The sequence below is a fragment of the Bos grunniens genome, chromosome 11 (assembly GCF_055505025.1).
Source record: "Bos grunniens cultivar Pamir isolate PY7600 chromosome 11, Bosgru_T2T1.0, whole genome shotgun sequence".
In the NCBI taxonomy this organism is placed as follows: domain Eukaryota; kingdom Metazoa; phylum Chordata; class Mammalia; order Artiodactyla; family Bovidae; genus Bos; species Bos grunniens.
In genome coordinates, this window is record NC_141175.1 from 53,789,473 (window position 1) to 53,802,618 (window position 13,146).

Consider the following 13,146-nt stretch of genomic DNA (forward strand, 5'->3'; position numbering starts at 1 on the left):
TTTTCCAGGCAAGAGTACTGGAGTGGGGTGCCATTGCCTTCTCCACTATTTTATGTAGACAGAGGCAGATATTTTTCTTTTTTTTTTAACTATCCATTTATCCTAATTTTATTACTTTATAATTTTAAGTATTATAACTTTTTTTTTCTTTGCTTTGGACTCAATTGTTATTTGTTTTGTTTTGTTTTTAATATAAATTTATTTATTTAAATTGGAGGCTAATTACTTTACAAAACTGGTGAAGAGTGAAGTAAGCCAGGAAGAAAAACACCGATACAGTATACTAATGCATATATATGGAATTTAGAAAGATGGTAATGATAACCCTATATGCGAGACAGTAAAAGAGACACAGATGTGTAGAACAGTCTTTTGGACTCTGTGGAAGAGGGCAAGGGTAGGATGATCTGGGAGAATGGCACTGAAACATGTATACTTTCTAATTAAGAAAAGTTAACTAGCAAATAATATGCGCTTTATTAATAAATACTATGAACACAATTGGAGAAGGCAATGGCACCCCTCTCCAGTACTCTTGCCTGGAAACTCCCATGGATGGAGGAGTCTGGTAGGCTGCAGTCCATGGGGTCACTAAGAGTCGGACATGACTGAGTGACTTCACTTTCACTTTTCATGCATTGGAGAAGGAAACGGCAACCCACTCCAGTGTTCTTGCCTAGAGAATCCCAGGGACAGGGGAGCCTGGTGGGCTGCCGTCTATGGGGTCGCACAGAGTCGGACACGACTGAAGCGACTTAGCAGCAGCAGCAGCATGAACACAATATTTTTATTGATGAATATAGAGAATCTTGAAGAAAATAAATAAATGCAAGGATTTTAACAACGGTGTAAGGTACAATTGGAGATGTGGCAAAGTGAAATTTTCTTTTTGCCTTTAGAAGTGATCAGATAACTACTTAAGGAAAATTAATATAGGATATATTTATAGGACATATTGAAAAATGGGACACTTCAGATGGTGAAGATGTCTTCATAGCTGGAAAGCAGCTATATAAAGAAGGGAGAAAGCATGAAACACAATTTTAATTCATATTTAGAGCATACTTAGTAGTCTGCTTAAAAGTAAAAGTTTTGGTTTTATTTCAGTGCCCACATTACATTTATTTTGACAACGTTTTATAGTTCCTCCAAAATAATGAGCAAAAAAAGAAGTTGGTTTTTAAAATGCCTAGATCTTCATTTTTATTTGGGTTTGTAGGCATCTATATTGGGGAAAAAATAATAACCTGGCCATTATTAATAACTTCTCTCATTAGCTACAAAACCTACAAAAGAATATCAAGTAAATTTACATTGGCCAATATACATATATATATATATATATATATATATATATATATATATTTTATTTCCCCCCCCCCAGCACTTTTTAAAAGCACAGCCCTTGTTGCTTTTTGCAGAACTCTGTCAGCCATATAACTCTCGGGTATGGTTTACAACTAAATATTCTTCTTTTCATTTGTAAATATGAGTAATAGTCCTCTACACTTGGTACCATGAGAATCATAGAAACAAAGAAATATAAAACATGGAAAACAGGTAAAGAATCCACCTGTCACGCATGAGCCGCAGGAGACATGGGTTAGATCCCTGGGTCAGGAAAATCCCCTGGAGGAGGACATGGCAGCCACTCCAGTATTCTTGCTTGGAGAATCCCATAGACAGAGGAGCCTGGTGGGCTACAGTCTATGGGGTCACAAAGAGCTGGACTGAACTGACTTAGCATGCAGACACATCTGAATTTTGCTTAAGATACTTGAAAGTGATTTCTGTGAAAATGTGTAAAATTGTTATTACATACTAATAGAGATAATTCTTCCATTATATATAGACTTAGAAATAATTATTAATTATATTTTATCAAAATGGTGCTAGCTGTATATAAGGAAAAATGGAAATCGTATGTACAGGTTGGAGATCAAAACTTAAAAAAAAAAAAAAAAATCCCCAGAGAAGAATCATCAAGAAAAGAAGAAATAATTATAAATGTAAGAAGAGGACCAACAGAGTACAAATCATAAAAGTGAAATGAGCTGACAAGTATGATGGTTGTCAGTTAAAGATATCCAAAAGATGGGGCAATTTATAAGGCAGAGACAAAGTGAATGTAAGCAGTTGATTAGAATAGAGAGAAATAATTGATTTGAAGAGGGAAGGAGGGAGAAAATCTGTTGCACATTACTTTGGGATATCTTGACAAACCATAAGTCCTGATAAAGGATTGATGAGTTATAGGCCAGATGTAGACTAAGTTGCATGTGCAATACAGTAGTTCATAAATATGCACCAGTACAAAGGAGTGACTTTCAAGAGATAAACAGGTCTTGAGGAGGAAAGAAGCATCCAGGGAGCAATTTTCAGAGAAAGATAAGGAAACAGAGACCTCTGGATCTGAAGGATAGGCACAAACCTGATTTACTCAGAGAGTAAGAGATAATATGTGCTTAAAGGCCAGAGGAAGCAAGGCTAGAGAAAACTTGAAAGGCTATACAATGGAGGTTGATGAAATGCTGTCAAAAATTATAATTCTGATGATGAAGAAGTCTTTCATTCCATTTTCTGAAAATATCAATTTAAAAAGTAAAATTGCTCAAAAATATCACTGTATACTAAAATGTTTACCAGTTCTGCTTTTACTACAACCATATGTTAAAGTATTCTTTATTCACTTAACTGAGTTTTTAATGGATTAAATTGTTCAAAATATCACTATTATGCTTTTGGGCCTTTTAGTCATCACATAACTGCTATGTACTGTCTTCCAGCTGTGTATTAACATAAAAAGGCAAGTTTTTTATTTCACAAATATTGCATACCAAAGTCAGAAATTTGATTTGATAATATAAAAGTATGACAAAATGCTTTAGAATTATGTACAGTTCACAGGATCTGATAGTTATTTGCATTTTAAATGTAACACCCCAATTTAATCCTGAATATTTAGCATTTGCTAACTAAAATATTTAAGGCTAAGATTTAGATTATATAGTGTTAGTCACTCAGTTGTGTCTGAGTCTTTGTGACCTCATGGGTTGCAGCCTACCAGGCTCCTCTGTCCATGGAATTCTCCAGGCAAAAATACTGGAATGCCTCACCATTTCCTTCTCCATTATAGATAAGTTAACGTGAAAAAAATAGAGCTATAATTTGACCAATTTACTTCAGTTGTCATGGAATGCATCAGTTTAAGTACTTTTTTTAGGTCTGATAGACTCCCCATAGTAAAGAATTTCTAGAACTAGAAGCAGACAAGTGTCCAACAGAATACCACCTGGATGTTGTTAAGATGCCACATCTAGTCCATTTTTCAGTTATACATAGGTTCCCAATATCTCTTTGTGTTTCATCCCAGTGTACATGTAATCAACTTGGTTTCTTCTCTTTTGGTAAATAGCTTCTCATCTCCAGTTTCTTTTCTGCCTCTGGGAAAAAAAAAAAAAATTAATCACAGAGTTAAAGGTAGATTTAGTTACCACTTTTCTTAATCCCCAAGGACAAATACATTGACAGATTCTACTTTTAAGAACTTTAAATCTATGTTTCTATGGGAAAGCCAACAGAGAGAAAGTAAACCAATTATGGTTAATAAGAGACAATTATTCCCTTTTTTGTGTTCCAGTCATTTCACATGGTCATGCAAACTTTGCCACCACCTGTGGGACAGGACCTTTTAAAATTCTTATTGTGCAATAAATCAAAAGCAGAATAAATACAAATAAAAACTTGGACATATCATAGTGAAATCAAATAACTAGGTCAAAGAGAACAAAAATTACCTAAAATAGATGAAAGAGAGACCCCATATTCATGGATTGGAAGCTTCAATATTGTAAAATCCTCCCCAAATTGATCTATAGATTTATTTCAACCCCAATCAAAATCCAGATAGGTGTTTTCACAGGACTTGACAGACTGATTGAAATTCAAAGGGCCAAGAATAATGGAAACAATCTCAAAGGAGAACAAAATCGAAGGATTTAAACTGCTAACTATTAAGGCTTATTTTAAAGCTATTAATTAAGCATATGGTTTTAGTGTGAGGAAAGACTAAATTCAAATGAAACAATACAGTCTACAGACCCACACACATATTTATGATATGTTTATGGTCCACACTTGATTTATGAAAGAAGTGCCACCGAAATACAGTAGAGGAACAATGTTTTCATTTAATGTGCTTACGTGCTCAGTCGTGTCTAATTCTTTGTGAACCCATAGACTGTAGTCCTTCAGGATCCTCTGTCTATGGGATTTTCCAGGCAAGAATACTGGACTGGGTTGTCATTTCCTCTTCCAGAGGATCTTACCAATCCAGGGATCGAACCTGTGTCTCCTACATCTCCTGCATGGGCAGGAGGATTCTTTACCACTGAACCTTCTGAGAAGCTTTCACTTAATAGTGCTAGCTGATTGAACTATCTTATAGAAAAGTAGGAATTTTGACCATTTCTCAGCATACACATTTGCACACACACATACCTACACACACAAAAACAAACAACCCCCCCCCAACACACACACACATTCCAGATGTCTATTAGTCCTTAATGTGAAATATCAAAGACTAAAGCTTGTAGAAGATCATGTAAGAGGATATCTTCATGACATAGGACACAAAAAAACATAAGCTGAAAGGAAAAGATTCACAATATGGACTTCATTACAATTAATAAATCATATTCATAGAGAAGCAGATATGGACATAAACACTGTATACTTTCAGCATATATACTGTTCTGTATACATGTAATATTTTATAAAAACCATGAAATTTAAAATGAAGTCTAATTTTGCAAGTTAGAAAATTGAGTTTTGGGCAAGATACTTGCTCAAAGCTACAGAGAAGTAAAGGAACTAAAAGTAAAAACTAGGATATCTGATTTCAGAGTCTTAAATCTTAACTTCAGGATCATAACACATCAAAAAATAATTTAAATTAAAAAAAAATCCTAGCTAGTTCTTATACATATGCTTTATAACTTTCTCTAAGGTGTTAACAATAAATCTATCCCATGAAACTACCATGCTTTTGATTATTCCCTTCAGTTCAGTTCAGTCGCTCAGTCGAGTTCTACTCCTTGTGACCCCATGGACCACAGTACACCAGGCCTCCTTGTCCATGACCAGCTCCCGGAGTTTACTCAAAATCATGTCCATTGAGTCGGTGATGCCATCCAACCATCTCATTCTCTGTCGTCCCCTTTTCCTCCTGCCCTCAATCTTTCCAGGCATCAGGGTCTTTTCAAATGAGTCAGCTCTTCGCATCAGGTGGCCAAAGTATTGGAGTTTCAGCTTCAACATTGGTCCATCGAAAGAACATTAAGGACTGATTTCTTTTAGGATGGACTATTTGGATCTTCTTGCAGTCCAAGGGACTCTCAAGAGTCTTTTCCAACACCACAGTTCAAAAGAATCAATTCTTCAGCACTCATCGTTTTTACAGTCCAACTCTCACAGCCATACATGACTTCTGAAAAAACCATAGTCTTGTCTAAATGGACCTTTGTTGGTAAAAGTAATGTCTCTGATTTTTAATATGCTGTCTAGGTTTGTCACAACTTTCTTCCAAGGAGTAAGCATCTTTTAATTTCATGGCTGCAGTCACCATCTGCAGTGATTTTGGAGCCCAAAAAGAAAGTCTGCCACTGTTTCCCCATCTATTTCCCATGAAGTGATGGGACCAGATGCCATGATCTTAGTTTTCTGAATGTTGAGCTTTAAGCCAACCTTTTCACTCTCCTCTTTCACTTTCATCAAGAGGCTTTTTAGTTCCTCTTCACTTTCTGCCATAAGGGTGGTGTCATCTGCATATCTGAGGTTATTGATATTTCTCCTGGCAATCTTGATTCCAGCTTGTGCTTCTTCCAGCCCAGTGTTTCTCATGATGTACTCTGCATATGAGTTAAATAAGCAGGGTGACAATATCCAGCCTTGACGTACTCCTTTCCTGATTAGGAACCAGTCTGTTGCTCCATGTCCAGTTCTAACTGTTACTTCCTGACCTGCATACAGATTTCTCAAGAGGTAGGTCAAGTGGTCTGGTATTCCCATCTCTTGAAGAATTTTCCACAGTTTATTGTGATTCACACAGTTAAAGGCTTTGGCATAATCAATAAAGCAGAAATAGATGTTTTTCTGGAATTCTCTTGCTTTTTTGATGATCCAGAAGATGTTGTCAATTTGATCTCTGGCTCCTCTGCCTTTTCTAAAACCAGCTTGAACATCAGGAAGTTCACGGTTCTTGTATTGGTGAAGCCTGGCTTGGAGAATTTTGAGCATTACTCTACTAGCACATGAGATGAGTGCAATTGTGCACTAGTTTGAGCATTCTTTGGCCTTGCCTTTCTTTCAGATTGTAATGAAAACTGACCTTGTCCAGTCCTGTGGCCACTGCTGAGTTTTCCTAATTTGTTGGCGCATTGAGTGCACCACTTTCACAGCATCATCTTTTATGATTTGAAATAGCTCAAGTGGAATTCCATCACCTCCACTAGCTTTGTTTGTAGTGATGCTTCCTAAGACCCACTTGACTTCACATTCCAGGATGTCTGGGTCTAGGTGAGTGATCACACTGACTATTCCCTTAGATTATATAAAATCCTGAAGATGAAAATGATTTACCCTGTGCCTGAAGATTTCAAAGTATAATAATATCTTTCTTAGTTTCTTTAAGATTTTTGTTTTCAGGGTAAAATTCCTCTTATTTTTGCATGGAGGCAATTTCATCCTCATTCCACCTCATCAAGAATTGTCAGCAAAATGGAGAGGATATCACTGGATATTGGACATTGACATTGAATATTTTCTCAGCCATCAAATAGCAGATGAAGGTATTATCATTTTATTATTATTTATGGGTCTCAAATTCACACAAGCCCATTGATATTAAAATATCTCAATAACATATAAATGACAGTAACTTTTTCCAATAATTGAGCAATAGTTGCTTAAATCAATTTTACATTCTGTACATGCCAATGCCCTTTTTAATGTGAAGTTTGTCTAAAAATTTATGATTTTTATTTCACTAAATTTTTAGATATACCTTCATGATTTCTGTAATAGATGTTAACTCCTATAATCTTTATAATAATTAAATATTCATAGCTACTGTATCAGTCAGGAAAGCTGGGTTATGATGCAGTAATAAAACATTCAAAATTCTTGTTCATAATTTATATTTAGGAATTTGCTCATTTTAGGAAGAGTAGGAGGAAGAAGAATCTCAAATGGTTATGGGCTGAAGAAAGTAAACTGCAAAATAAACAATCAAAATTTGGTGAAATCATAGAAAGCCAGGAAAAAATATTGTTGGACCAAAAACTTAAAACTTATTTGTTTGCATTTAAAATTTCAGTTTGGGGGAATTTTTACCAAGAGGATTTGGGAAAAGGAATAAGGAAAATAAAAATAGTCAGATTTGATCACCTTTCAAAAATTGATCACCTTTCAAAAATTTAGCTGTCAATGACATGAATGGAATAAATAGAAAATTCAAAATAAACAGAGAAATCTCATATACTCAGGGACACAGAAGTGAGCCAGTGTAAGAAAGCAGATTAAGATAGGGAAGACTAAATAGGTAATAGTAGCACAATATAATTTTTCCTGAAATCAGAGAGCTCTCCAGAGAAATGGAGATACATGTAGTTAAAGGTCACATTTGGAGAAAAATAAATTGCTTAATTCCACTAAAAGAAACTCTGAGAAACAAGCAATCGTATGGGATTGGAAGGGGATGATGGTGAATGACTTGCTAGGAGAGGGAATAATTAAAGAAATATATATAAGCCAAATTTTAAAACAATCAAAAACAGAAAATGTATTAAAGGGGTGGTACAATAAACAGTTGAACATGACTGAAGCGACAACATGCAGGTATGCACAGCATGAATGAAGTTTGGGAGCCTTGTTGTAATATGCTTCTCCTAAGTAAGCATGAGAGTAAACTGGATTAAAAAAATGGTTTCTCAGTTTGTCCAGCCTTTGCTAAGAGTACCACTTTCAATTAGTCCCTTGATTTCTTTTTATCTAATATGAAAATCAAATTGTTAAATTCTTACTTTTTAAAACTCAACAATAGAATTTGTATATTATATCCCCAAGATCTCATAGTTCTTCTTATCAAGTTGCTTCTCATATCTAGACTGCTATAGTCTTCTGGCATTGAGAAAAGTCCAAATACACTGATATAAAACTGGTTACTTAACTGACTCCAAACACAGATCATTGATATTTATTTCTACCTCTATTTTCCCAATTTTGTGAATTGTTTACTCATATAGATGTGTCCAAACCTGGATAAAACAACAGATATGGATAATTTCAGGCAAAATTTCATGTTCTTTGATGAGAATCACCTCCAAGACTTAGTCTGGTTAAACATTGTTAGTTCTAGGGTAGACAAAGAGGTGAATTTCAGGGATTATAATAATCTTCAGCTTTGTTCTTTTTTTTTTTTTTTCCTCAGGATTAATTTGGCTATCATGGTCTTTTACTTGTCCTTATACATTTTATAATTTTTTTGTCTATTTCTTTCACAAATGTCCTCAGGATTTTGACAGAGATGGCATTGAATTTGTAAACTGCTTTAGGTAGCATGGACATTTTAACATAGTTAATTCTTTCAATACATGAGCACAAAATTAAATCTTTCCCTCTGCCTCCTCTCCAATTTGTTTCAACAATGTCTTATAGTTTTCAATGTACAGGACTTTCACCTCCTTGGTTAAATTCAATCCTAAGCATTTTATTCCTTTTGTTGAAATTATAAATGTGATTTTTTTTCTCTCTTTCCGCTGTCTCATTGTTAGCACATATGATAGAAACACGACAGATTTTTCTATGTTGTTTTTGTAATCTTTGGCTTTACTTTCATTTATTATTTCTAATAGTTTTTGATGGCATCTTTAGAGTTTTCTAAATAAAAAAATAATTATGTAATCTGCAAATATTTTCAGTTTTTCTTCTTTTTTTCCAATCTGGATGATTTTCATTTCTTTTTCTAGCCTAACTGTTCTGGCTAGGTACTCCAATACTAGATTGAATAAGAGCGGCAAGAGTGGGCAGAGTGTCTTTTTCCTGATTTTTAGAGGGCTAACTTTCAGTTTTTCATTACTGAGTATGTTATCAGTAGATTTGTCATATATGGCTTTTGTTTTTTTAAGATATCTTCCTTCCATATCTATTTTATAAAGAGTTTTTATCACAAATGATTGATGAGTCTTGTCAAATTTGTTTTGTGTGTATATTGAGAAAATCATGTGGATTTTACCCTTCATTTTGTTTTTGGTGTATTACGTTGATTGGCAGTTGTTGAATTATCCTTGTATCTCTGGGATAAATCCCATCTACTCATGGTATATGATGCTTTTGATGTATCATTATATTCAATAACAAAAAAAAATTTTGCTAATATTTTGTTGAAGACTTTTGTGTGTGGTCATCAGAAATATTAGCCTGTAACATTCTTGTCTGTTTAACATTCTTGACTTTAATATTTGCAGATTTGGGTAACACTAGCTTTGTAAAATGAGTTGGAAAGTATTCCCTTCTCTTCAAATGTTTGGAAGGATTTGAGGATAGGTATTATCTCTTCTTTGAATGTTTGGTAGAATTCATCAATGAAGCCAGGTGGTCCTAGAATTTTATTTATTTATTTATTTTGGAGGTTCTTCAATCTCTTTGTTGCTGTTTGGTCTTTCAGTCTTGTCCGACTCTTTGTAACCCCATGAACTGCAGCACACCAGGCTTCCCTATCCTTCACTATCTCCCAGAGTTTGTTCAAACTCATGTCCATTAAGTTGCTAATGCCATCCAATCATCTCATCCTCTGTTGTCCCTTCTCCTGCCCTTAGTCTTTCCCAGCATCAATGTCTTTTCCAATGAGTCAATTGCTTTACTAGTGACCAATCTACTCAGAATTTCTGTTTCATAATGATTTAGTCTTGGAAAGTTGCATTAGAATTTATACATTTCTTCTAGGCTGCCAAATTCGTTAGTATACAGCATAATCTTCTCTTCTAATCCTTTGTATTTCTGTGGTATCTATTTTTGTTTCTTCTCTTTTGTTTTTATCAGAGTCTTCTTTTTTCTTAGTGAGTCTCCCTAAATGGTTTTCAATTTTGTTTATCTTTTCAAAGAATCAGCTCTTAGTTTCATTGGTCTATTTTCTTTTTATTCTTAATTTCATTTATTTCTACTCTAATCTGTATTATTATTATTATTCTTTTCTGCTGACTTTTGATTCTGTTTGCTCTTCTTTTTCTAATTCCTTTAGGTGAAAGATTAGGTTATTTATTTAGGATTTTTGGTTTGTTTGTTTCTTGTATTGCTATCAACTTCTTAGCACTGCTTTTTCTAGATCTGATATCTTTGGCATATAATTTTTTATTTTCATTTGGCTTTGTGTACTTTTTTAATTCTTTTTATTTCTTCATCGGCCCAATAGTTGTTCAGTAGTGTGCCATTCAATCTCCACATATCTTTTTCCAGCTTTCTTCTTGTAGTTGATTTCTAGTTTCATATCATTGTGATAGAAAAAGAAGCTTGATTTAATTTTAATCTTTTTAAATTTATTGAGACTTGTTTTGAGTCCTAATATATGGTACATACTTGAAAAAGTTCCATGTGTCCTATAGAAGAATATGTATTCTGCTGCATTTGGATGGAATGCTTTGTACAAATCTATAAAATCCATCTGGTCTAATGTTTAATTTAAAGCTTGTATCCTTCTTGACTTTCTGTCTGCATGATCTATCCATTGACATAACTGGAGAGTTAAAGTCCCCTACAGTTGTGTTGTGGTCCATTTCTTCCTTCAGGTTTATTATGTATTTTATATCTTTGTATGTTTTGGTGCTCCTATGTTAGATGTATATGTATTAATAACTGCTATATCTTCTTGATTAGCTTCTATGAATATTCTTGAGGTTTGTTTTAGAGTGTTACTAAGATATTTAAAAAACGATTAAGTCTTTTGTATTAAAAGTCTAACTTTTAATTTACGTCAGGTGATGCCAGAGGTGTGTGACCACTGAGGCTAAGTCTTCTGAATAGTCTATTCGGTGCACCATGGATTATGAGGCTTACAGTTCTGGATAATGGGAGTAGGCAATTTTCTCCACTCTATGTTAGCATTTGACACTGTCCTTTATCCTTCCAGGAGGCTCTTTACTTGGGTTTCAGATACTTTTCTCACATACTTGTAACCACTACTCTGTTGAATATTGAGGAATCTTCTGTGTATCTCTGGAATTATATCTCTGCAGATCTCCAGACTTCTCTTTCTATGCTGCTATTTATTTTCTCTTGCACTGTTCATCCAAGTATATTCTCCTGATTCTATCTGGATTTGCATTTCCATTTTCATTGTTATTGGGTTCCATTTTCTTTTCCTGTACCTGAAAACTCTAAAAGCATAGAATCTAGACAAGCTTAGGGATCTCCTTCTTTGTTTACTGTACCACAGGGAACATGGCCCTTTAGTTTCCTGATATCTCTTGACTTGAAAATTATTGTTTCATATATATATTTTCTCATTTTGTCTTTGTATCATGCTGCTGCTGCTGCGTCGCTTCAGTGGTGTCCAACTCTGTGCGACCCCATAGCCTCCTACCAGGCTCCCCCGTCCCTGGGATTCTCCAGGCAAGAAAACTGGAGTGGGTTGCTATTGCCTTCTCCAGTGCATGAGAGTGAAAAGTGAAAGTGAAATCGCTCTTCAGTCGTGTCTGACTCTTAGCGACCCCGTAGACTGCAGCCAACCAGGCTCCTCCATCCATGGGATTTTCCAGGCAAGAGTACTGGAGTGGGGTGCCATTGCCTTTCATCTTAGATAAAATCTCCATCTATCTTTTAAATTTGAAAATAATTTCTACCATTCTCTCTGTGATAGGATGTTGTTTCTGATTTACTATTTGAATGGCTTTGAAGAGATGTAGCTATAGATGCTTCCACTTTATACATACCTCTCACTCAGGCCACGTAGCCAATTTTTGAGTTCTGCTAACATCTTCAAATTCTCTTTTCACATTGACCTTTGGGAACATGGTGCATAATTACTCACTGATTTTGTAGAAATACCAGACACAGTAAGACCCCAACTGTGCCCAAAATTCATTTATTATCTGGCTTCTCATATGCTTCTATTAGTGGCATGACTCTTTTGGTCCCTGGATAAAAATGTTCAGCTTGATTTCTTTGTCCAGAAATCTTCATAATGATGTGTATTCCTCTTTTCCAGTATGCAGTTAGCTAAGTAAACAGCCATAGACACATTTGGGAAATGACTGGGAGAATCATTACAAAATATATATTACCTACCTATTGCATTGCAATGGCTTTCCCCCAGAACACCCAAAGTTTCCTATGGTCAAAGTGTTCTGGATATGGAAAACTGGACTTAATCTGGAAATTAATCCAGGATTTATGGCTTGTTTGGTAATGACTGCCCTCAATCTCTTCATGAGTCATCTTTGATTTATTTTTATTCTATTTTCCTTCTACCTATGGAAAGGTTTCTCAACCTCACGATTATGGAGATATTGAATGGTCCTGCATTTAACAGGGGGTAGTGAATCTCTTATATGAGCCCTAAGTCTTCAGAAGTATTTGAGTATTTAACATGTTGGGGAGAATTTATCCAGGTAACCCTATCATATACTCCTGAGTCTCACTCCTTCCTAATTAGGAACCTGATCTTAGTAAGAAAGATATTCCAAGTTTAAGAATTCAATCTCGTCTAAGTTTTACTTCTATTATATTTAAATCCTAAGCTGGATCCTTAGAAGGAAATTTATGACCAACCTAGATAACATATTCAAAAGCAGAGACATTACTTTGCCAACAAAGGTCTGTCTAGTCAAGGCTATGGTTTTTCCTGTGGTCATGTATGGATGTGAGAGTTGGACTGTGAAGAAGGCTGAACGCTGAAGAATTGATGCTTTTGAACTGTGGTGTTGGAGAAGACTCTTGAGAGTCCCTTGGACTGCAAGGAGATCCAAGCAGTCCATTCTGAAGGAGATTAGCCCTGGGATTTCTTTGGAAGGACTGATGCTAAAGCTGAAACTCCAGTACTTTGGCCACCTGATGCGAAGAGTTGACTCATTGGAAAAGACTCTGAGGCTG